The following is a 23066-nucleotide window of genomic DNA, read 5'->3' as shown; positions in this document are numbered from 1 at the left end:
AATTTCTGTGTCCTTTTGAGATCAAACCTGTAGCCTTTGAACTTGTCCTGCCTGAATCGTTTAAAATCCATCCTATATTTCATGTCTCCCTCCTTAAACCTGTTACCTTTAGTCCATTTTCAGGAAGAGAAGAAGTGCCCCCGCCTCCAGTTCAGGTTGGTGAAGTAACCGAATACGAAGTTGAGTCCATCCTCGACTGTCGTCGGAGAGGTAGGACCATCCAGTTTTTAATTAAATGGAAGGGGTATTCTGCTGAGGAGAACTTGTGGGAGCCTGCCAATCACGTACATGCTCCTAAACTTTTACACAGGTTCCGCAGCCGGTATCCTGAAAAATGGGCTCGGTTGGGCATCCAGAGGCTGCCCCTTGGGGGGAGGCACTGTCAGGGAAATGGCCGCAATCTCACGAGGTACGTTCGTGTTAGCGCGCGTCGGCGCCTACGTAAGCGCAAAGTAGTTTTTAGACGAATGACCGACGCTACGTCTAACCGGGCGGGCATACGCGGTGATGCTACGAATACACAACGTACTCGACGTAGCCGTACGATCGCTCCGACGCGCTCACGACGTGACCCGGTAACCTCGCCTATTTAAACGTTCGCCTGACAGTCCCGCATTGCTGGATTATCGTCAGCGCTCCTGTGAACCTGTACCCGTGTTTTCTGTTATCCGACCTCCAGTGTACCGACCCGGCTTGCTTGACCCGCTCCTGTTATTCTCCTGGCTCTGACTCCTGGCTTGTACCCGACGTTCCTGATCTGCTTCCTGCACCTGATCCCGGCCTGTCTTGACCATTCTCTGGACTTCCGCTGCCTATTCTCGGACTTCCTAGCACAGTTGCCCATCTAGGCTTGCTTACCCGGTACTTGACCTCTGCTGCTGCTACCTGGCAACCTGTGCTACTGTGGGCACTGCATCCCTGTGTCAACTTCAGGGTTGTGCTGCGCTCGGCCGCAAGGGGAGCCCTCTCAGCATTTCGGCCTCACTCCCGACCGTGACAGCCTAGTATGGACTTTGGGGGGACCCCTGCACCATTTAAAAAAAAAATTGGTGCAGGGTTCACCTTAATATCCATATCAGACCTGAAGGGCCTGGTATGGATTTTGAGGGAACCCCCACGCATTTTTTTTTTAATTTGGTTGTGCAGTTCCCCTTAATATCCATACTAGACCCAATGGGCCTGGTAATGGACTGGGGGGACCCATGCCATTTTTTCAATGATTTTCATCTATATTGCCAGTTTAAACATATTTTCCTTTCCAAATGTCATTTTCCTGCTCTCATTCATAAAACTTTGTACAGCTGCCATGTAAGCAGCCTTACATAGTGTGGGGTATGGACTCACATGGACGCACCCTGCCTTTGGCCAGTCATGGCTCTCACTGCAGAGCACAAAGGGATTGGCCAAAGCACACAGGTCAGGTGCATGCTTTGGCCACTCAGCAGCCATCACTGCACTGCGATCTCGTAGTGCATTGAAAGTCTCGCTGTTCATTATGGCACGTTCCGCAGGTGCTCAAATTTCACGAGCATGCCCCATAATGTTCGGTATTCGGCAAACCGGTGAACGCCCAAACTGCAGGCTCATCCCTATTGTTAGTCCATCACCTTTACCCTTAGCTTCTAACTTGGTTGCCACCACACACACTTGACACCATCTGAAGTTTAATTTGGTCTCATCAGACCACAGGACATGGTTCCAGTAATCCATGTCCTTAGTCTGATTGTCTTCAGCAAACTGTTTGCGGGCTTTCTTGTGCAACATCTTTAGAGGAGGCTTCCTTCTGGGACAACAGCCATGCAGACCGATTTGATGCAGTGTGCAATATATGATCACACAGGCTGGCCCCCCACCCCTTTAATCTCTGCAGCAATGTTGGCAGTACTCATACGTCTATTTCCCAAAAACAACCTCTGGCTATGCCGCTGAGCATGTGCACTCAACAACCATGGTGAGGCCTGTTCTGAGTGGAACCTGTCCTGTTAAACCACTGTATAGTCTTGGCCACCATGCTGCAGCTCAGTTTCAGGGTCTTGACAATCTTCTCATAGCCTAGGCCATCTTTATGTAGAGCAACACCTCTTTTTTCAGATCCTCAGATAGTTCTTTGCCGTGAGGTGCTATGTTGAACTTCCAGTTACCAGTATGAGAGAGTGATGAAACCAAAATTTAACACACCTGCTCCCCATACAGACCTGAAACCTTGTAACACTAATGCTGCGTACACACGATCGGACTATCCAGCGGGCTTGGTCCGGCAGACCTTTTCCTTCCAAAAGTCCGGCGGACTAAGAAAGAAGTTTTGACTAAAAATTGTCCACCGGACTCGACAGTCCAGCGGACAATCCGCCCGTCTGTGTGCTAGTCTGCCGGACTTTTGAAATGAACGGACTTGTCCACGCGGAGAAAAGTCAGTTCATTTTGAACGTGGCTCCAGGTAGACGGAACTAGCGAAGGAAGCCAATGTCGCTGCCTCCATCGGCAAGAGTGACACCTCTCTGGCCCGGTCACCTGGTATGGATTTAAAGGGGAAGCCATACGCCCGAAAAAACGGCGTGGGGGTCCCCCCACACCCCAAGGTCCATAGCACACCCTTATCTGAGCATGCAGCCCGGCCGGTCAGGAAAGGGGGTGGGCACAAGTGAGCGACCCCCCTCCTGAGCCGTACCAGGCCGCGTGCCCTCAACATGGGGGTTGCTTTGGGGAAAGGGGACCCCTGCGGCCCCCCCACCCCAAAGCACCTTGTCCCCATGTTGATGAGGACAAGGGCCTCTTCCTGACAACTCTGGCTGTTGGTTGTTGGGGTCTGCGGGCGGGGGGGCTTATCGGAATTCAGGAGCCACCTTTAATAAGGGGGCCCCCAGATTCCGGCCCCCTACCCTATGTGAATGAGTATAGGGTACATGGTAGCCCTACACATTCACCTGGGGAAAAAAAGTGTAAATAAAAAAAACACAACACAAGTTTTTAAAATAATTTATTAGACAGCTCCGGTGGTCTTCTCTTCTTCCTTCTTGGGGGGGTCTTCTCGCAAGACTCCTGCGCCATCTTCTGCTAGCTCTTTTACTAGCGGAGGAGCCCGGCTTTCTTCTTCAACGTCGCCAACGTCCGGGGGTCTTCTTCCGACTTCGGGGTCTTGTTCCACTTGTGTTGTGTTTTTTTTTATTTACACTTTTTTCACCAGGTGAATGGGTAGGGGTACATCATACCCCATACTCATTCACATAGGGTGGGGGGTGGTGTCTCTCCCGGATTCTGATAAGCTCCCTGCCCCCAGACCCCGACAACCAACGGCCAGGGTTGTCGGGAAGAGGCCCCTGTCCTCATCAACATGGGGACAAGGTGCTTTGGGTGGGGGGGCGGCAGGGCCCCCTTTCCCTAAAGTACCCCTCCCTGTTGAGGGCACATGGCCTGGTATGGCTCAGGAGGGGGGCGCTCGCTCGTCCCACCCCCTTTCCTGACCGGCCGGGCTGCATGCTTGCATAAGGGTCTGCTATGGACTTTGGGGGGGCCCCCCAACGCCATTTTTTTTGGCATAGGGCTTCCCCTTTAAATGCATACCAGGTGACAGGGCCAGCGAGATGTCAATCTCGCCAATGGAGGCGGTGACATTGACTTCCTTCGCTAGTCCCGGCTACCTGGAGCCACATTCAAAATGAACGGACTGAAGCCCGTTCATTTCAAAAGTCCGGCGGACTCCCATCATAGTCCGACGGGTTGTCCACCGGACCTAGCCCACTGGAAAAGTCCGGTCATGTGTGGGCAGGTCCGCTCATTCGGAAAGTCCAGCGGACCTCAGCTGCAAAGTCCAGCGGTTTGTCCGCAGGATAGTCCGATCATGTATACGCAGCATAACAAGTCACATGACACTGGGGAGGGAAAAGGGCTAATTGGGCCCAATTTGGACATTTTAACTTAAGGGTGTACTCACTTTTGTTGCCAGAGGTTTAGACATTAATGGCTGTGTGTTGAGTTATTTTTAGAGGAGAGCAAATTTACACTGTTATACATGCATGTCTCCAGACCTGAACCCTATTGAGCATCCTCAAACGAAAGGTGGATGAACACAAGGTCACTAACATCTACCAGCTCTGTGATGTCATCATGGAGGAGTGGAAAAGGACTACAGTGGCAACCTGTGAAGCTCTGGTGAACTCCATGGTTAAGGCACTGCTGGAAGATAATGGTGGTCACGCAAAATATTGACATGTTGAGCCCAATTTGGACATTCTCACTGTGTGTTTTGCTATTTTGAGGGGGACTGCAAATTTACACTGTTTGTAATTGCAAAGTGTAATTTCTTCAGTGTTGTCACATGAAAAGATATAATAAAATATTTACAAAAATGTGAAGGGTGTACTCCCGTTTGTGAGATACTTTAAACTTCCTGGACCTTGTTATAAAAGTGGAAAGAGAGAGAGTAGTGACCTACACACATTTTAAACCAACAGACAGAAACAGTTATTTAAATTATCAATCATGGTTATTAAATATTCCAAAGGGGCAATTACTAAGATTGAAAATAAACTGTACAAACATGATTTTCTACAACAAGCAAATAAAATAGGATTTATGTTCATTAATAAAGATTATAAAAAAAAAAAAAAAAAACACGACTAAAAAAAATGGTGTCTCCATAATATTATGTAAATGCAACACATTCTCCCTAATACAACAACTAGCAGTTACAGAAAGTTTAAAGAATAAATAAATATCGAAGGTATCCTAGATGGTAAACCGGTAACTTTAGCAAATGTATACTTCCCAAAGTACACATTTTGGTTTGCCAAAAGGTTGTGGATGAACTGAAATGGTTCGCTTCTGGATGTATAATTTTGGAGGGCAATTTTAACATCCCACTGAACCCCTTACAAGATATCTCAGTAGGTCAAGCATGTTGCCTATAAGATTCTAAAATGTATCAAAATACTCCTAGAATCTTTAACTTTGGTAGACATGGTGGACCGCATACTGGACAAAGATTTTACTTTTTATTCATCAACCCAAAGAGATCTTAACAGCTTATCTAAAGCAGAGATTGGCATCTCATTATCAGATCATGCTCCCACATCAATCTCCCTGACCTTGACCACACATAATACATGCATGTTTAAATGGTAGACATGTGCGGTTCGTTTTATTCCAAATGAATATTCAGACAAATTTTCATTATTCTAAGATTCTGATATATCCGAAAACCGGAATTACAATATAAACAAGTTTTACTAAATGCTCTGAATAATTAAACGAAATTCAGACTGCAATTCAAATTAAATTTTACATCGAACTTCAGTCGAATTCTAACTTTACACATATTGCTGAAATCAAAGACTGTGTGTGTTATTAGAGTACCATTTTGAAATAATGCTGTTTTAGTTAAGCAAAAGGTGATTTAAAGAGTCATTGTAATCATTTGATGAAGGTTTTTCTTTTGTTTGTTCACTTTGTCACATTGGAATAAAAAAAAAAAATCTAAAGTTTTCGATTCAACTGATTCAAAATGTATCAGTTCAAACGCTTTGAATCAAAAAGAAATTGTAAATGCAAAGAAAATTCTAAAAATTCTGAATACAAATTCCGAGTCCAAATCCTGGATATGAATTGAACGAATCAACCGAATTTAACAAAACTAAATAACTAGATTAACAAATCAAAACATTTTTTACATGTTTATTAACTGGAGATTAAATGCGTCTCAGTACAAGCGGACATACAAAACTCAATAAAGAATTTTCAATACAAATCCTGACACTTCCCCCTTGGACACCTGGGAAGCACATACATGTGTAATTAGAGGAGAATTTATAAAATAGGGAGCAAGGAAAAACAAAAAAATGGAAAATAATATTTCTGCACGCTCACCTAAAATAGCACAGTTAGAGGCACAACACAAAAGATCTCAGGCAGCCAAGACAGAAAAATAATTCACTGACAGTATGAAAGCCTTACAAACAATCCTGGACTCAAAAACAAAAAGATCCCTATTTTTCAAAAGATGTATTTATTATGAGCACAGCGATAAGGGGGAAATATGAATTGTTCAAATTTTGATTTTAAACTCTTAACTAAAATCCTAGCTCACAGATTAAGACCTACTCTCCAAAATGATAGGACCAGAGCAAGTAGGCTTTATGCCTGACCGAGAAGCCAGGGGTAATATAATTAAGGCTTAAAAAATTGAAGAGCTTTTATTGTGCACAGATGCAGAAAACGCTTTTAACCGAAACGCAGGGAACTACCTGCTTATTCATTGGCCTAGGAGGCAACACGTTGACTTGGAATAAATCCCTACATACAATCCACAAGCAAAGATTAAAATCAAGAACTATTGTTAAGTACAATAAACCACGGAAAAGTGATTCACGGATTCCACTTAGACAATAGAGATTATAAATCTGCAGCTTGTGCAGATGATTTACTCCTATTCATGTCACAGCCCCATATCCCAATACCAAATCGGAATAAGATTTTCAAGAACTAAAAATGAACTTTAGAAAGTCAGAGGCCCTTAACTTATTTCTACCAAATGACCAACTTCAGCTTACACAAGAGAAGTGCCTATCCAGTTGAATGGGCTGCCCTACATGCAATTGCCCCAAACAAGCTCCATAAATATTTTTTAGAGTGAAACATGGTGCTGTCAGGCTAGGAGCAGTTCAGGTGTACTGTTTATAGAAAGAGTTCAAAGAACAAGAGCACATACCATGAGCAGGTCTAAACAGAGCAGGTCAGCTGGGACTTGTAGTTCACTGCTGCAGATGAGGATAGATGTTAGCTGGTGCTTATAGTTCACGGCTGCAGATGAGGATAGATCTTAGCTGGTGCTTGTAGTTCACCACTTCAGATGAGGATAGATCTTAGCTGGTGCTTGTAGTTCACCGCTGCAGATGAAGGTACTACAGTAGAATCAGGCAAAGCATAGCCTAGGCAAGCTGGGTCATATACAGGTAGATCAGAGTTCAAATGGTACCGAATCAGAAGTGAGCAAGCAGGGTCAAAGGAGCCGGGTCATACATGAACTACACAGAGATGCAATCAGCTGGATCAAACACAAAGGTAAATTCTAACACGAGCACTGATTGAATGCTGATACAGGTGATTTAAAGGTGAGCTGGCCAATCACTGTTGTTTCCCAGGCAAAGGCTATGTCAGATGAGTTGTGCTGGGTCCTAAAGGGATCCTAGTATTGACAGGTGCGTTTTTTATTGTGATTTTTGGCGCAATGCATCTCTAATACGCATGGCAGTGCGCTCATTTTCTGTGCAGTTTGAATTGCGTTTGGAAACGCACAGATGTGAATGGATGTGAATGTTCTTGTGTAAACACACCCATTTAACTTTCAGGCCCCATTTACTTCTAGAATAGTGGGACTGCATGTTTTTTGGCTTCATTTTTCCTGTGACACACATAGGGCAGCCTGTTGATTTCATTGGGCTGCACCACATGTGGGTCATGGGACATTGACTTGTTGTGGGTTGTGCATTTTTTACTGCACATTTTGCAGCATTTCCACTTTTTTCACATGGCAAAATGTGCGTTTGCTTCTGTGTTTGGTGTGCTGTTAACAATTAAAAGTACAAGTTAATTTTAGGTGTATAAAGGTGGCCATACACTATACAATCTGATTGTACAATCTCTGTACAATATCCCTTAGATGTACCAAAATGATATAATAGTAGACACCTATCTAGCTAATCACTCTGTATCCAATAAGGCAGACCCTTACACTACATAGCTGATGATAGATCTAAAGGAGATTGTACAATCAGATTGTGAAAGGTAGAAAAAAATCAATGCCTATGTATTTAGTGAGAACAGTGATTGTGAACAAAGGTGAGCCTTTAAGGGCTGTATACCATGCCAGATGGAGGGAGTGGTATACGTGATTGAATGCCAATGCAGAAAACAATATGTGGGATGCACAAAAAGGACACTGGTGAAAAGAATGAAGGAGCCATGGGCTAGTCACAGATACACACGGGCTAGGGAGTGATAGGCTTAGTGCAGGGAAAGGTTCCTGTCCTGAGGAACAGAGACTGAATAGGGACTGTCCAGAGCACCCCTGAATATAACCTGGATTTTAGGGAAGGATCATGTTGTCTAGCCTGCATCTAAACGGTTGCATCCATGCCCCTACATAGAAAACAAAGATGGGAAAGTATCCCACAACAGTAGCACCAGAGAGAGGACACACTGCAGTCTCACCTTCAAATAAACTTTACCAAGTACAAAAAGTAATTGATTAAGTACAAAAAAAGAAATAGCTTACACCATTTATAATAAAATTGACAATGTTGTCACATTAAAAATATTATAATCAATATAATTAAATAGTGTAAGCATAAAGGACATTTTATATTCAGATGCAGATGATTTCTGGTCTATTTACACCATAGTGTATTTTATTTCTTGTGTTTATGATTTAAAGCTTTCTATGCTATGTTAATAAATTATATATTTGTAGCACTGACCCCCGAAGGAGCTGCTGGTTTTATTGGGCTTACCGTTACCTTCTTGACCTCGTCTCCATCTAGGGTTTCCCGTGATAGATGGCCCAAAGAAATGCAGAAATTGACACTGGATCTCCTTTTGGGTTATCTATTTGAAATATAAACAAGATCTCTCAGGTTGGGGTAGAGGGTAAGGAGGAGGTTCAGGTACTTTGGACTGTCAAAAAAGGAAAGTCTTTATAGAAGGAATCCAGAGAATAACCGTTTCATAGCTGGATTTTCACAACCCCCGGATAGACCTCCTCTCACTAGGCCCAGTAGCCGGTAGGCTGTTAAGTAAAGTAAAGTCTCTGCCACAGACTTGAGCGTAGAATACTTGAGAAAAAGTCTCTGCCACAGACTTTAACTTAACTGAGGGACATAGACAAATTTAGAGTGCTATCATACAGTACCAGTATCTCTCAGCCGGTCCGGCGATACCGTACGAGTGTGGATCCATGAAGTGTTCTTCAACTGAGCCTTCAGGCTCTTTCAGAGAAGCCAGCCTTGTGCATAGCCTTCTCCTGAAGAGTCCTACCCTGGATGCTTCTCCAGTTGCTGGGCCTCTCCTTAAATGAGACGGCACCGGACCACCCTTGAATCACCAGACCTTGACATCCATTCAGGCCTGTCCCTGCAGTTGCTTCGCCTCGGGCTATCCAGCTCCGAGACTTGAAAATGCATGGAACCGCACCCCAGGCTGGAGGACCAGAACCAAACAGACAGAAAATCCTCTGGCACGGAACCCTGTAACACGTGATGTCAGCACCTTAAATACCACCTCACCGAATGCACAGCAAGAGAACACTCCCACTGGGCTGGTTCCCTAGAAAACGTGGCACTCAATACACCCAACCAAACTGCGTTCTACCACTTGCCGGCGGTGGCAGCTATACCTGCGGCCAAGGAGAACCCAGTGCAACCCAGCTGGACTGGTACTGAAATCATAATTTTGTAAAATTAGCCCTAAAACCCAACTGTGGTTTCAGGAATATTCATTTTCAAAAACATACAGTGCATGCTCGTCAGGAGCCAGTGCTACATATTCATTTGTTTATATTTCTCTATGTATGTTTACTAGATATCTATGCTCCTGAAGAAGTGTATCCTTACGTGCAACACGTCGAGCCAAGTGAAGTGATGTCAAGTGAATCAATTGTGCCAGGCTTCACATCCTGACCCACATTATTTTACATATACCCTTACTTGGAAAAATATTCTGGAAAGTGCAAGCATTGTCCTTTTGGACGTATTATTATACATCTTTTCTATTTATTCAAATGGTGTCAGATGATATGTGCGGGGTATACATTAGGAGCTGTATGTATTTTGTATGTATTTATATGTGATAATCTTTTTCAATTAAATTTCTATACTAGTAAATATACTCAATCACTTTTAGCTGGTTTACCTGTGTGGCTTTAAAGTCCAAATTGTTTAGTCTTTAATTTCTATATATTCATTATTGGGACGTTGGCACACTGCTATCTGTGTATTCACAGTGTCACCCTGTAGAAATGCACATTAAATTCAAAATCCTTTTTAAACCTTTACACCATAGAAGAGATCTGCCAACTGTCATTTACTTGTCTTCTTTGCAAATTGGCAGCTTGACAGCTTGCAAAACAAATGATTGCATATTATTATTATTATTATTATTATTTATTGTTATTTACTCGTGAATTTAGCAAATGGAATTCAGTCAGTGCTACCCTCGAAAATTGCACTTCAGAACTGTGACCTTTATTTTTTTCTTTTCTTTTTTTTTTTTTTTTAATAAGGCACAATGTTTGCATCATAAAAAAAAAAAAATCAACAGCAATTTAAATTAATATTATTATTACATGTATTATTTAAACAAAACATATTTATCCTCTTTTGAAAAGGGACTTATTTTAGAAAGTCCTATTATCTCTAAGGGATTCTTTTCTCAGCCTATGTCTCTATGTAAATCAGAGATACTGCCACCTTCTGGCTTGCAAGTGCTATTATATTTGCTCAAAATCCAGTTTAAATTGCTGTGTTGCAGCAAAGTAATATGTTATTCTTCTTCGCAGGCCAGATTTGTGATTTTCCACACAGCAGTCCATGGTTTTGCATTATCTGGCTCATTGGATTTACATTGTTCTCATTTCATTTTCCATTCTGCAGCATTCTGATTTTTTTAATACAATTCATCCATCTAAGAAATTTCCAGTATTCTCATTTGTAGTGATTTGATATAGGCAATATAATTCTTCCATTCAGCAGATCTTCCAGTCAGTATGTATATAAGCATGTGAGAATGCACACTTTGCTTAGGCGCTTATCTAGTAAGGAACCAAAGATCACTTTGCCTTTTTTAGCCACCTATGGAATATTTCTCCGTAGTCATAATATTTTTCAATGGGTGAATTTTCCTGTGTTCTCTGGATTAGGGTATATTCATCACGCAATGTATTTTTCATTCTTACATAAGAAATCAAAGTCTCATCCTGTAGACGAAAGTCATCCTGTGGCAGGCCCTTCTAAACCACTGTAATACCAGTCAGATATACATGATTGTATTCATTTAAATCTGGTCACATTGACTGGTTGGTTTTTTGATATATTGTAAAAATGTAAAAGAATAAATATCTTTTTGAACAATTTCAGTAACATTGTACAGGCAGTCCCTGAGTTACGAATGTTCCATCGATTGTGCCCGCCATCAAAACGGTTCCATTGAATGTGCCCACTGTCAAAAAGGTTCTATCAAATGTGCCCGCTGTCGAAAAATGGCCACGCAGCCTCCCGTTCGTAGGTAGGAGTCATTCGTAAGTCAGATGCTCATAACACGGGGGCTTCCTGTATCATAATTTATCAAATTATACAGTATATAAAATATTATATATATATATATATATATATATATATATATATATATATATATATATATATCATCTCACAAAAGTGAGTATACCCCTCACATTTTTGTAAATATTTTATTATATTTTTTCATGTGACAACACTGAAGAAATTTCACTTTGCTACAATGTAAAGTACTGAGTGTACAGCTTGTATAACAGTGTAAATTTGCTGTCCCCTCAAAATAACTCAACACACAGCTATTAATGTCTAAACCGCTGTATATTGTATATATAGTGCACAGCATATTAAATGTTATAGCCAGTGGCACCACCTATTTCTAAAGTTCACAATTTGTGGATAATCATTGAATTCATCACTAAGAAGTCATTATGTCCTATAGTATAGAGAATGACCAACCACATTCACTGCATTTAGTCCTGCTAACTCAATTCCACACACGCTCATTACAAATTCAGCATCCTACAAATGAGGATTTTATACTAAAGTTTACATTTGGCAGTATTTACACCCAAAGCTGTTTAGGGTGAATACTCCTCGTCTTCTGTGAGACCCAAATTTACACATACATTATATTCTGCTACATTCTGCATTTTTAGCAGTCTCTGTTGCACTATATTCGTATTGGGATACTCAAGGTACCTGCAGTAGACACCATGGGGCAATTGATAAACTTTAGTATACATAGGCATATCAAAATTTGGCTATACACTACTGTGCAAAAGTTTTAGGCAGATGTAAAAAAAAAAAATGCTGTAAAATATGATGCTTTTAGAAATAGAAGTGTTAATAATTTATTTTTATCAGTTAATAAAATGGAAAGTAAATAAACAGAAAAGTCCAAATCAAATCAATATTTGGTTTGACCATGCCTTGCCACAGCAGGGGTTTGCAAACTATGGCCCTCCAGTTGTTCAGGAACGGCAATTCCCACCATGCCTAGTCATCTCTGTGAACGTCAGAGTTTTTACAATGCTTCATGGGACCTGTAATTCTGCAACAGCTGCTGGGCCGTACTTAGGAGATCCCTGGCCTACAGCATCAAATCTTCTTGATACACTTGCACACAGTTTTTAAGGAACTTGGCAGGCAGTAGTTTCAAACATCTTTGAGAACTAACCACAGATCTTCTGTAGATGTAAGCTACCTCAAATCCTTCTGTCTCATCATGTAATCCCAGACAGACTTCGACGATGTTGAGATCAGGGCTCTGTTGGGGCCAAACCATCAATTATCCTTGTTCTTCTTTATGTTAAAGATAGTTCCTAATCCTTTGGAGCCAGTGCCTCCCAGCCCTTTAAAGGGTTTAAGATGCCAGGAGATGCAGCAGGATTTATGATCATGTGACCGCAGTGATTGGCTGTCACGGTGGTTGCATGATCAGAAAGCTCCCAATCGCAAGCAGCGATCAGGAGCTTTCTATTAGCCGCTGGTAATTGTGCCAGGAGCACGCTCTCGGCACAGCTTTTTTTTCACTAATGCACACAAATATGCGGGCACTCATTGCCAAGGCCCATCCTCTGAGAGGCCACATATTAGCGTGTGGCCAGGGCTGGGAGGTTAATGACATTGGCTGTATGTTTGGAGTCATTGTCCTGCTGCAGAATAAATTTGAGGTGTAAAGAATGATGTGGTCCAAGGCACCGAAAGTAATTGACCTCCATCCCAAATTTTAGACAAAAAGAAAGGAAAGTGGTCAGTGGGACTTTAAATGAGGTCAATCACTATATAAAGTAAACATGTAGGATATAGAACAGTATTTCTTTGATGGGTTCCAAAAAAGAAGGGGGAATTTGAGTAAGAGATGTATACCAAGAAGCAGTCTTAGCAAAGAACATTTTATTATACCATGTAAAATCATGTATAACATATTGAATACCACAAAAATGCATTTACAGAATCGCATGAGTATGCTGAAAACTTCATATAAATATTGACACCATGGTAGTAAGCATAACAAAGTAAAAACAGGTCCTGCACAACGTGGGCCACTGGAAGGGCTGCATGATGTTACAAAGTCTAGAGTAAAACAAAATAAGAGACATAAAATCATCTGTATGGACATCATGCATCTATGTAAGCCTGACGCGTTTCGTTGGAGTATACCAACACTTCAAAGGATGGATGCCATGGTGATCTATAAGGAAAGATAACTATATGGTATAATATTGTAACTGAGAAATAGGAATAAATAATGTGTAAGGAACAGGATGGACACCGCTATAGGTACTCACGTCAGTTGCATAAATGTGAACAGAGGATCAGATCCGTTGTATTGATAGAGTGTGAAAAGCCCATACACCAGGTCAGATGAAGGGAAGAACTAAGCAAAGATGATAAAACAGATACTCAAAAACCACCAAATGGGAAAGAGAGAAAAAAAAAAAGAAAAAAAAATCCTAGTGAAGGAACCGAAAACAAGGAATAACAAAGTGCTGAAAGTATAAGTGAAACCTATGGTGATTTACCTTGCTGGTTCACAAGGAAATGGGGAACCAGAATCAACAGGTGAATGTTGCATATGAGGTGTTGCCAGAAAGACAAACACCAAGTGAGGTGAATTTAAATGCTCCCAGCTGATACAACGTGTCCCGCCCAGCGTCACGTGAGCGTGGCAAGAGGAGGGAGGCAGCCATGCCAGAACGAAAAAATCCGCCCATACAGGCTCAGGTACTAGCTGGAAAGAAAAACCTACTCTTGCGGTGCGACGCCAAGAGGTGTCGCACACACCGAGCGGTGACGTGGCGCCGATGCGATAGGGAGCACCTGCCCAAATCACCACCTCCATCCACCACAAACGGGGAGGAAGGGAACAGGTGGAAGAGGGAGGGGCGCCAAAAATCACATCGCAGCTCCCAGGGAACAGACAAGCAATTGGCCCAAAATTCAATTCACACACTAAGCAAACCCTACCATGTGGAACAAGGTGCTATGAACAAAATATGGTGGATTGAAATAACGTATAATATATATATATATGTATGAGTAAGTCATGAAGGTTGAGAAAATATAAAGTATAATAAAACCACGATTAGGTCTATCGTGGATTGCAACCATGCAATTGGAACATACTTTGCAGACTGCTGAATGGCATTGCATCCCTATAAGGGTATAACAGTTTAGAATTTGGCAAAAAAAATGCATGCACCCATGCGATTCCACCCCTAAATTCGAACAAAATTATTTTTTTTAATTGATAAACAGGGAATTAGTGGAGGGAACCTATAAAAGAAACACTGTTCTACATCCTACATGTTTACTTTATATAGTGATTGACCTCATTTAAAGTACCACTGACCATTTTCCTTTCTTTTTGCCTCCCTGAAGGTATGGCATGATGGATAAGTATGTGCCTGTATTTCTCAGCATTGAGGTTATCATTGATGCTAACCAAATCTCCAACTCTATTTGCATAAGTTCAGCCCCAAACTTGTAAGGAACCTGCACCATGCTTCATTGCTGCCTGCACATTGTTGGCACATTGTGTAGAATCTACATAAAAACAGTATGTAATGATTTGCTATTCCCCAAAAACATATTTTTTTCTCAACAGAAAATGATGTCAAATGTTTAAACTGAGAAAATTACCATTTTAAGAAAAACATGGCCATTTTTAAATGGTTGGCAGCAACTTGACTCAAAAAAGTTGGGACAGGGCAACAAAAAGCGGGTAAATTAAGTGATACTCACAAGGTAGAGCTGGAAGAACATTTTAGGTTAATTGGCAGCAGGTCAGTAACATTGGTTTTAAAAAGAGCACCTTAGAGAGTCTTAGGCCGCGTACACACGGGCGGATTGTCTGCCCAACTAAGTTCGTCAGACAATCCGACAGACAGTCCGTTCAACTTTTGAATGAACGGACTTGACCACACACGATGAACAGACAGTCCGCTGAAAACTTGCGCGATGACGTGTACAGCACGTACGACGGGACTAGAAAAACGACGTCCAATACACTGCAATGCAACCTTCGGCCGTGTAAACCCTTTCTGAGCATGCGCCATACTTAGTCCGTCCAACTTGCCTACACACGAGCGGACTGTCCGCTAAAACCAAGTTTGGACGGACAAAACCAAGTTTGGACGGACAAAATTACGGAAATTCCGAAAGACAAAGTCCGTCAGACTGTCCGCTGAAAAAGTCAGCTGAAGCCCACACATGAGCAGATTGTCCGCTGAAACACGGTTCAGCGGACTAAGTTGGGCAGACAATCCGCCCGTGTGTACGCGGCCTTAGAAGTAAAAATCAGAAGAGGTTCACCAATCTGTGAAGAGCTGCATCTAAAACTTTTCAAACAATTTAAGAATAATGTTCCTCAATGTAAAACTATATATCATTGTCTACTGTACATAATACCATCAAAACGGAAAACTGGATACTCACCTTTCCGTAATTTTCCTTTTCTGACGCATCCCATGGCAGCACACACACTGGGTTGTGACTCCGCCCCTACAACCTGATAGGACTGGTTAGCTATAAGTTTTGAAGAGGTGCCCCCCGCTGCATTCTCCTTTTTTTTCCCCACCTGTTAGGACTGATGGGACAAAGCACGGACCTCTTACTGATTCGCCCCAGCAAGGTTCATCCTCTCCTAGTTGAAAGCCCTGACTGTACAGTCTCTAAACGAGCTCTATGCAGGGACCCCACTCTGATGGTCTCAGGGGAACTACATAGTCTTATCACAAGTCTTAAATAGGCTTACACTTCCGGGCAGCGACCTCCATGCTCTACTTTCACTTTCCCATTAAATTGCCTATTACCTTTTTTTTTTAATGATCTGCTTACCCCAGCCAAGACTGCTGAGCTCTGTAATTCTGTGACTGCCATACCCTTCCCATCATGGCAGCTGTGATCATCCAGACAGTGCTTCTGGATGTGACACGGACGTTTTTCTCTCATATCACCAGCTTCCAAGATTGCGCCGAGCGCCGCATAGTGCCACGACGTATGCACGGTCGCAACAAATCACTTCGGCGCATGCGCAGGCACTGCGGATCGCTATGGCGCATGCGCAGGCACCTCTGACGCTTCCTCAGCGTCGGCAGGGTCCATTTAAAATCAGCAATGGCAATGTTTGGCCACAGAGGGGATCACCACGCTCTCACTCTGCATCTGGCACACTCCATATTGCTGCCACCACTCTATATCAACCCTTCCTGGTAACACCATGCCTTTTGTTTTCTTCCATTATCAGTGATGCTTATATGCCTTCTCTGTACTAAGCTCAGAAGGTTAACCCTCTCACTTCCAGATACACTCTACTTGTCCCTTATGGAGGCCGCTGCCCCAGCAGACCATCCACAGCCAGTAAGGTAAGAGGCTACATGTTTTGGTAAGTAGTGAAGAGGAGAAAAAGAGAGCCCCGTCACTAATATCACTTATTCTGATAGCCCTGGCAGGTCGTCAAGATCACCTCGCTCCAATCGGAGAGAAAGATCTCCTTCAAAGCATTCACACTGTAGAAGAAGCCGGTCAAGGACTTCTTCCCACCGTCACAGTAAAACATCTTCCTCCCACCAAACAAACATGCCCACCGCACCCAACCCGCAGCTAACGCCTGCTGGATATGCAGAGCACAAGCCCTTCCTAACAAGTTAGCTTGCCAGACATGTGCCAAAGAGTCGACCAAGGGAAAGGAATCAGATGCATTGGAGGTATCAAATATAATCAGGGAATCTGTGAAAGAATCGATACTGCAGGTGGCAACCGCGCACCCAGCTAGGTCACAAAATACACCCGCAACAATCCCATGTGCACCACATCAATCAGACGACTCATCAGCGGAAGAAGAGTTTCCAGTGTCAGTCGATTTTGCTTTGGTAGACCCTTTCGTGAAGTCAGTAAAGGAGGCGATTGGTTGGGAGGAACCAAAGGAAACGCTCCGCAAGCTCAGGAAGTATTTCCCTAACCTTAAAAGAGACCCAGACACCTTCCCTTTTATCAATGAACTAGAAGAGTTAATAAAAGATGAGTGGCAAAAAACAGACAAAAAATCCAGCTTGAACAATAGGATAGCAAAGCTATACCCCCTGAAAGAACCAGCCGTAAACCCTCTCATCATGGTGTAGTAGACACTTCACTAAATCGTCTGGCTAGACACGTGACTCTGCCAATAGAGGATACGGTGACCTTCAGGGATGTCTTGGACCGAAAAATCGATCTTGACCTCAAGAAAGCCTATTCGGCAGCAGGAGGAGCGTGCATACTGGCTATCACACTAGCAGCAGTTGGAAGAGCAATTAATAGCTGGACCTCCAACATTGAAAAGCTACTATTAGAAGCAGCTGATCAGGAGAGAATCATATCCTCCCCACAGGATCTTAGTCTGGCAGGAGATTTTGAAGCCAAAGCATCAGTTGATATATTAAAGCGGGAGTCCACCGGGACTCCGCATTTTTTTTTTTTTAAAAGCCAGCAGCTACAAATACTGCAGCTGCTGACTTTTAAAATAGTGACACTTACCTGTCCAGCGCGCCGCGATGTCGGCACCCGAAGCCGATCTCTAGGTCGCCTGTCGGGTCCTGCCGCCGCCATCTTGGGTATGGGAATCAGGAAATGGAGCCTTTCGGCTTCATTTCCCGGTTCCCTACTGCGCATGCGCGAATCGCGCTGCGCAATAAGGACGCTCCCCGCTGCCTCTGGGATCTGTGTGTTTCCCAGCAGGCAGCAGGGCACTTGCGGGAAGGGGCGGGCACTTGCGGAAAGGGGCGTAAGTTACGCCCCTTTCCGCAGAGAGCTATCCCGGAAGTGGGTGCAGTTACCTGGATTATCCAGGTAACTGCACCCCCCTCCCCCCTGAAAGGTGCCGATTGTGGCACCGGAGGGGGGGAGGGTTCCGATGAGCGGAAGGTCCACTTTAGGGTGGACCTCCGCTTTAAGATCAGCAGCAAGAGCAATGCTATCCTTGGTCATGTCCAGAAGGGCCTTATGGTTGAAACTGTGGGTGGTGGATACAGCTTCCAAATCAAATTGGTGTAAGATCCCCTATGACGGATCTAACCTGTTCGCCTCTAAGTTAGACCTAGCCATCTCAAAGGTCACAGGTGGGAAGTCGGAACTTACTCCATCAGACCGAAGACCAAACCAGCAAAAGGTTCCTCCCTTTTATTTGCAATCTTCCCAAGCGATACCGAGAAGCAAGATCATATAGACCAGGTAAAGAGTTCAAACGAAATTGGCGCAATACCCAAAGCAGAAATCCAAAGCTCCTACTACAGGAGATCAGCAGAGGTCATTTTGATGGTGCGCCCTGCCCAGCCCGTGTTAGTGGGAGCCAGGCTCAGGCTGTTTTCACAGGTATGGGCAGAACATATAAGGGTTCCGTGGACAATAAACACAGTCCACGAAGGCCACAAATGTAATTTCAAAAACAAAAAACCCAGAAACCACTTCCTGAACACGCGACTCCCGTCATCTCTTCAAAAGCGAAGCACCAGAAACATGCGCCCCTTCACAGGCATACTATAGACACCCCTCCCTACGAAATTTAAAGGAATATTACACTTTTATTGTTTCACTTTAATCATTATTAAAATCACTGCTCCCAAAAAAACTGCAGTTTTTAAAACTTTTTTTTGCATTGATCCATGTCCCCTGGGGCAGGACCCGGGTCCCCAAACACTTTTTAGGACAGTAACTTGCAAATTAGTCTTTAAAATTAGCACTTTAGATTTTGAACGTTGGAGTCCCATAGACTTTAATAGGGTTCTAAAGTTCACACAAAGTATGCTATATACTAGCTCCATCAAATCTTCTTTATACATTCGACAGACACCATAAGCCTTCAAAGACAGATTCGACCGTAATTCATGTGGATTTTCGGACGAATGCAATTTTTGAACGAAAAACTAAATAAATAAAAATGAATTTCGGGAGTAACTAAATAAATAAATTTTTTCTGACGAAAACGAAATTTCGAAACGAAATATTTTACTCTGCACATGTCTAGTCTATACTACTGGCAATAAATACAAACGACTGGATGTTATCAATAGGTTTATGCAACGCTTATCTCCATGTTCCTATACACACAGATTTTCAAAAATACCTTTTGTTTGCAATCAGGCAACGGCATTTTCAATTTCAAAGTCTTCCATTTGGGATATCTGCGACTCCCCGAACGTTCACAAAAATCCTGCTTCCAATCATAGCATATGTAAGGGAGAAAGGAGTAAGCCCCCGTACACACGGATCGACATTCCAACCACAAAATCTGTCTGATTTTTTCCAATGGATTTTGTCCGAAACTGGTGTTGCATACACATGGTCAGACAAAGTTGTCGGAAAATCCGATCGTTCGGAACGTGATGACGTTCGTTCATTATGGGATTACGTTCAGGCTAGTAGCCAATAGCTTTGGTCTCGAAATTTGATCTGAGCATGCGTGGCACTTTATCTGATCGGAATTCTCTTCAAGCGATCGGAAAAAGTCAGATCGGATTTTGTTGTCGGAAAATTTGAGATCCTGCCCTCAAATTTTTTCCGTCGGAATTTCCGACGGAAAAAGTCCGATAGAGCCCACACACGACTGGAACTTCCGACAATATATAATCCGATCAGACCTTTTCCGACCGTGTGTCCACCACTACGTCGACGATATTTTGCTCTTGGCCAACAGTCAGCAGTTACTTCTACAACATCGGAGAATACTAATCTCCACTTTACATCAATTCGAGTGTATAATAAATTGGAGCAAAAGCAGTCTGGAGCTGACCCAATCAATGGTCTTCTTGGGAGCAGAACTCGACACCAATGCCAACACGGTGGGTCTCCCTCAGGAAAAAATAATTAATCCAGAAAATCAGAAGACTAATAAAAGCAACACACCTATCTGCCAGGACATGCCTCAGCATATTGGGGTCCACGTCTTCCACCTTCCTGATGGTCCGATGGTCCCAATGGCATACGAGGACATTCCAAATTTAGTTCCTGAAACAATGGAATGGAACATCAACGAATCAGAGAATTTTCATTAACCATTCAGTGAAGCAGTCCACATAGTGGTGGATGCGAATCAGAAACTTAAAATGTCATCATCACATTGTGCTCCCTCAGCCGGAAATAGTCATGTCAGACGCAAGCCTCCAAGGTTGGGGAGCACATTAAGAGGACAAGGCCATTGTTTTTTTTGCCCCCAGGGCGTAGTATCGAACATTCTGGAGCTCAGAGACGCTTTTCATGCCCTTCTGTCATTCAGGCCATTCCACACAGGGAAAAGTGTATTAATTAGAATGGACAATACGGTGGCAGTGAATTACATCCGAAGGCAGGGGGGCACTCGGAGCAGCACCCTCATGTGAGAAGTGCGCCCTATCCCGGACTGGGCCCAGATCCATTTGAAAGACCTGAAATCGGTATACTTCCCAGCAGCAGAAAGCAACCAACGACCTAAGCCGAACGTTCATCTCGAACAACGAATGGTCACTAAGTCACCAAGCCTTTTCCCTACTGACACACAAGTGGGGCACTCCCGATATAGACTTGGCAGCAACCTCAACAAACAACAAGTGTGCCAAGTTCCTGGCGAGAGTCGCCTATCCATCAGCACTAGGGGTTGACTGTTTTCATCACCAGTGGAAGTTCCACGTAGGTTACATATTCCCACCAGTGCCCTTAATAGCCAGGTTCTTGGCCAGACTGAGGAATTCAGCATCCACAGTGATTGCGGTAATACCATTTTGGTCGCGGAGGCCATGGTTCACGACCATCCTACAGCTGAGCACAGAGGATCCATTACTCCTTCTGGTAACCCGGGTCTACTATCTCAGGGCTAGTTCCTACATCCAGCACCAGAAAAGCTTCATCTAATGGCCTGGAGGTTGAAAGGGAGAGGCTACTAGACCAAGGTTTCTCCCTAAGGGTGGTAGGTACCTTGCAACAGGCAAGGAAGAAGTCGACGAACGGCACTTACAGTAGGATTTGGGAAAAATTCAATACGTTAGCACAAGAACAGTCATGGGACCTTCTTTCTCCCACGGTGTCACAAATCCTTGAATTCTTACAGCTAGGTCTGGAGAAGGCGCTAAGTTCAAGCACCTTAAAGGTTCAAATATCTGCCTTATCAGCCATGACAGTAACCAGATGGGCCTTTAATCCCCTCATAATCCAATTTCAAAAGGCGTGTCTGAAAATAAGACCACCCAGGAGACCAACCTTTCCGACATGGAACCTGACAATAATTCTAGAAGCCCTATCAAGAGAGCCCTTGTTTCCTTTAGAGTCAGCATCCTTATGGGACCTAACCCTTAAATTAACCTTTCTAGTGGCAATAACTTCTGCAAAAAGAGTATCTGAACTACAAGCACTTTCAATAAAAGAGCCCCATCTGCGGTTCTATCATAATAGAGTCGTTCTACTGTCAGCTGAGCAATTCATACCTAAAGTAGCATCCACCTTCCACTTCAATCCAGAGATCGTTTTACCAGCCTTCCTTAATGACCAAGGGGATCCACATCCATTGGATATTAAGTTAATTATCTCATCATATCTGGAGGTTACTAACCCATTTAGAGGAACAGAAAGCTTGCTTGTTATACCTCATGGTCCCAAGAAAGGGCAGGCAGCCACTTCCAGGACAATAGCCTCTTGGCTAATAAAAACCATTAAAAGAGCATATGCAATCCAGCTCCTTCCAATTCCTAGTGACCTAAAGGCTCATTCGACCAGGGCAGTGGCGACATCTTGAGCAGCGTACTGTAGCGTGTCTCCGGAAACAACTTACAAAGCAGCAACTTGGCCCTCTAGAACAACTTTCCTGTCTCATTACAGAATAGACCTGGCTCAGCAGACGACGGTTGAATTTGGGAAATCGATCATTAAAGCTAATTCGTCCATATCCTGTGAATAAAATAAACTTCCTTGCAAAGCACCCACCCATGTACCGAGTTAATTCCCAGTGTGTGTGCTGCCATGATGCGTCAGGAAAATGGAAAATTGTATACTCAGCTTCTGTAATTTTCCTTTCCTGATGCATCCCATGGCAGCACACAGGTACCCACCCTTTTAAGGTGATAGTTACAGAGAATGCAGCGGGGAGCTCCTCTTCTAAACTTATAGCTAACCAGTCCTATCGGGTTGTGGGGGCGGAGTCACAACCCAGAGTGTGTGCTGCCATGATGCGTCAGGAAAAGATTTTGAGAATATGGAGAAATGTGTGTGTGCAGGGGACAAGGCTGAAACACAATGTTGGATGCCTATGATCTACAGGCCCTCAGACGACAATAAATTAAAACATGGCATGATTCTGTGATGGGCATCACTACATGGGCTCAGGAATAATTTCAAAAATAACTGTCTGTCAACAGTGCCTTCAAAAAATGCAAGGTAAAGCAAAGAAGAAACTATATAGAAATGTGATTCAGAAAGGCTGCCATCTTCTCCAGGTCACAGCTCATTTAAAATGGTCTGTTGCAAAGTGAAAAACGTTTCTATGGTCAGACCAATCAAATTTTGACATTTTTTTTTGCCAAACATGGGCACCGCATCCTCCGGACTAAAGAGGAGAGGGACCTTCCAGCTTATTATCAGCACTCAGTTCAAAAGCCTGCATCTTTTATGGTATGGGAGTGCATTAGTACTTATGGAATGGGCAGCTTGCACATCTTATAGAACATCATCAATGCTGAAAGCTATATCCTTGCATATTTCAGCAGGACAATGCTAAACCACATATTGCATCTATGACAACAGCATGGCTTTGTAGTAGAATAGTAGAATAGTAGTAGAATAGTT

This window comes from Lithobates pipiens, unplaced genomic scaffold (genome assembly GCF_037356315.1).
Source record: "Lithobates pipiens isolate NorthernLeopardFrog02 unplaced genomic scaffold, aLitPip1_a1.2 Scaffold_13, whole genome shotgun sequence".
NCBI lineage: Eukaryota > Metazoa > Chordata > Amphibia > Anura > Ranidae > Lithobates > Lithobates pipiens.
This window is presented reverse-complemented; position numbering follows the sequence as displayed.